Source organism: Penaeus chinensis, chromosome 21 (genome assembly GCF_019202785.1).
Source record: "Penaeus chinensis breed Huanghai No. 1 chromosome 21, ASM1920278v2, whole genome shotgun sequence".
NCBI lineage: Eukaryota > Metazoa > Arthropoda > Malacostraca > Decapoda > Penaeidae > Penaeus > Penaeus chinensis.
Window position 1 is genome coordinate 20,942,016 of NC_061839.1, and position 5,000 is coordinate 20,947,015.

The window sequence follows — 5,000 nt, forward strand, 5'->3', positions numbered from 1 at the left end:
TTATTATGACAATAAAAATAATGATAATAATAATAATGGTAATAATAACAATAATAATGATAATAATAATAATGATAATAGTAATAATAATAATAATAATTATTATTATCGTTATTATTATTATTATTGTCATTATCATTACTATCTTTATCATTATTGTCATTATCATTATTATCCTATCATTTTTATTACCATTATCAATATTATTTTGAAGATGATTATTATTAGTGGTAGTAGTAGTAGTTGTTGCTGTTGTTGTAGTACCTTTATAATAATAATAATAATAATAATAATAATAATAATAATAATAATAATAATAATAATAATATTAACAATAATAATAATAATCACAGTTATGATGATGATTATTATTATTATCATCATTATCATTATTATTTTGATGATGATTATTATCATTATCACCATTATCATTATCATTTTGATGATGATTATTATCATTATCATTATTATCATCAGCATTACCATTTTAATCACTTTCATCATTATCATTATTATTATTATCATTATTATATTATTATTATTGATATTATTATTATTATTATTATCATTATTATCATTATCATTATCATCATCATTACTATTATTATCATTAGTAGTGTTATAATCAGTATCGTTGTCATTAATATACTATTATTATTTTTATTATTTATATTATCACTACCACTATTATCATTGTCATCATTGTTATTACCACCATTATTATCAATTCTATTGCCATCATCACTAATGTTATAGTGTTTATCTATCTTGTTATTATCATTATTAATATCACATTCAGCAATATTGCTATTACTCTCATTTTACTACTACTACTATTGTGATTACTTTAGTTATTAACATCATAACTATCGTTATTATCATTATTAGCATTATCATTACCATTATCATCATCATTAACAGTAGTATTATCATGATGATTATAATTGTTGTTCTTATCATTATTACTTTTTAACGTGATATGACATTTTTTATCAGTTTCATTATTGCTGCTGCTTATTGCGTCGAACACTTGCTCCCAGCGAATAATATAAAGGAAAATGAGTTGTACAATATATAGAACGCAGAGTAAATCATCCAAACCCCGCCCTGGAATTCAAAGAATCCTCCACGTATTTACGGCAGGATGGAACGCAAGAAGATCCGTTTAGTACATGGAATACAGCCCTCCAGATCGACAGAAACATTAACACTCTGCTAGGAGGATAGGGAAAGAAACACTTATGCCGCTCAAAGAAAACCAGAACATAACACTAGATGGTATTAAACGTTACATATAATGCACATACTGTTTGCAGTGCCATCTATTGAGTGAACAGAACAGGAGGAGTGCGAGATTCCTCTCCTGTGGAAGACCAGCACTACGACGGTCCACAACTACATTTGGCTGCGTATCTAGAAGACGTCCCGAGGGCTGTATGTGAGGTTTGTTTTGGTCGTTCTGTGATTCCGTACGTGAGATGTGCGGTAGACAGGAGGTTCTACTACAACTGTGCTACAGGGACGGGCACCTACGCAAATAAAAAGGGGCTCTTCAAATCAGAGGTTAGTGTTAACAGTTGATTGTGCGCGTAGAAACTACTCTTCTGTAATTACGCGGAGAACTGAATCTTTGTCATCATTATTATCTTTGTCATCATTATTATTGTTGTTGCTTTTTTGTTGTTATTATTGTTGGTGTTGTTATTATTATTGTTTTCATAAGAATTATTATTGTTATAATTATTAATATTATTATTGTCATTATTATGATTCTTAACATTATTATTATTGTTATCATTAGCATTATCATTATTATTGTTGTTGCTTACTTGTCCTTTTTCTTATTATCAGTATTCTTAGTCTTAATATTGTTTTTGTTATTTTTACAATTATTAAGATTATGGTTATGATAATAACAATCAGTAACAGTGGTTATGGTTATGTTACTGTTGATGGTAATACTGATAATCATGTTAAAGAAATAATAGTAATAATAATGTTGATAATAATTCTACTACTGTTATAATGATAATAGTAATGAAAAAGGGTAGTGATAATAATGATAATAGAAATAATAATAAAATAATTTAGGATGATTATAATTCAAGGAATTTAATAAAGATGATAATTAATGTTATTGGTAGTAATAATGATACATAATGATGATAATAATGATAATGCTAATAACAATAATAACAATAATGATAAAAATAATAATAATAATAATAACAATAATGATAATAATAATAATGATAATAATAAAAATAACAATGATAATGATAATGATATTTACAATTACAATGATAATAAACAAAAATACAAGTAGTAGTAGCAGTAAAGACAGAAACCACAACAACAACAATAATAATAATAATGATAATAATAATAATAATAATAATGATAATAATAATAATAATGATGATAATAATAATAACAGTAATAATACTAATAAGGATGATAATAATAATAATTATTATTATAATTATTATTATTATCATTAATATTATTATTATTATTATCATTATTATAATAATCATAATATGATAATAATAGCAACAATAACATGAACATTAATAATGACAATGATAATAAAAAGATGATAATAATGATAATAATAACAATAATAATAACAATAATAATAATAATGATAATAATGATAATGATAGTAACAATAATAATATGAAGACTGATAGTGATGATGATGATGATAATGATGATGATAATGATGATAATAATAATAATAATAGTAATAATAATGATGATGGTGATAACAATAATAATTATTATAATACAAATAATGACAATAGCAATAGTAATAATAATATTGAAAATAATAACGGTAATAACTACAAAAAATATAATAATAATAACATTTAAATAGTAATAATAATAATAATGATAATAATATTAATAACATCAACGATAATGATCATGATATTAATAATGATACTAGTGATAGTGCTAATAAGATTAATCATTATATAGTTTACCATGATAATTGTAATCGTAATACTAATACTGACATCATTTAGAAAAAAATATATATATAATTACTTATAGTTAAAAAAAAAAAAGATAAAAGAAAAAAAAACAAGTTTTAGGCCTACACGAAATAAAACTAAAAAAAAAAAAAAAAAAGAAAAAATCATCTCATGTACGGAGGGGGGGGGGGGGGGGGGGGGGGGGGGGGGAGGTTTACCGGAACGGCGCACTTTATCAACACCACATCTTCAATGAACAATCAATATCCTCCGAGACAACAGGCGTGAGAGAAGGTCCAGTTGTCCGGTTACTCGACCACGATTCACTCGGGGAGAGCATCGGTCAGTTAGGTTGTGTGAGGCTGTGAAGGATAGGTGCACTGATGAATGCATTTTGGTGGGGTGTGTGTGTGGCCAGTGTGGTATTCTCTTTCTGCTTTTGGTTGTCCCTGGGTGAAAATGATAGTGAGAGTGATGATGATGATTATGATGATGGTTACGATGGTTATTATGTTCATGATGATGTATACACATACGTACATATATATGCACACACACTCACTCACACACACACACACACACACACACACAAATACCCCCCCCCCCCCCCACACACACACACATACACACCCACACACACATTCACACACACACACACGTGCACACACAGAAACACACACACACACACACACAAATACCTCCCCCCCCCCCACAAACACACATACACACAAATACCCCCCCCCCCCCCATACACACACACATACACACCCACACACACATTCACACACACGCACCCACCCACCCACACACACACACACACACACACACACACACACATTCACACACACACATATATATATATATATATATATATATATATATGTATATATATGTATATATACACACACACACACACACAAACATATATAGATAGATAGATAGATATAGATAGATAAATAGATAGATAGATATGACAACACACACACACACACAAACACACACACACACGCACTCACACACACACACACACACACACACACACACACATACATACATATATATACGTATGCGTGTGTGCGTGTGTCCGATGTTGGATTTCTATTTCTCCTTGTTTCAATGGACAAGTTGGTGGGACCTCTGACTACGAAACCGTCATGTATTTTGTTTTCTTGGTGTTGACATGGAAGCCAAGGTGTTCGCTGGCTTCCACAACATCAAGAAGATTTTGGAGGTCATCTACAGATGTGGCAATGAGAACTGTGTCATCTGCTAAACGAAGGTTGTTGATCATGCAACCATTGATCACGATTCCCTCCTGGCGAACCCGCAGGATATATTTAGAGTATAAATTAAAGAGGTCAGGAACCAATTAGTTTTTAAATCGGATAGGCGGAATGCTGCAAGTTGATCTTGAATTAGTCTCATATCGTTGTCATCTATATTTGCGAGGAATCTGAATAATTCTAAGTGCATATTAAAACATTTTTTTGATACACAATGAAAACCAGGTTTATGTTTTGCCAGTGTCGGGTGGCTCTCTCGGCCAAGCATTCTCATGACGAATATATCCTTCATAATCCCAAATTGGTCTCTGGTATTTCGGGTAGGAGTTGTCTTCTGATCCTCTGTAGGATGACTTTCAGTAGAGTTTTAAAAATATGCGACATTTGACATTAATTGAACATTAATTGGGCGATGATGTGAGCACTCAAGTTCCTGGGATCTGCGGTAGGGCAATGAATTTCATCATTTCTTTAGGTAACTTGCCAGTTTCATAGATATCATTTGGGAAATTCCAGATTTTACGTTATTATTAGTACGTATGGCTTTCCTCAGATTGAAAGATTTCATTCACTTCCTGTTGCAAAGGATTTTCTGTCTACTACATGTTCTTGTCAAATGTCCTTTGTCTATCAAATTCGGCTTTAACTACGTCTGATGGGTTCGAAAGGTCAAGTGGTCATACCATTTCCGTTGTCATGGTGATGGACAATAATTTCTCATTATCTTCTTTGCTTT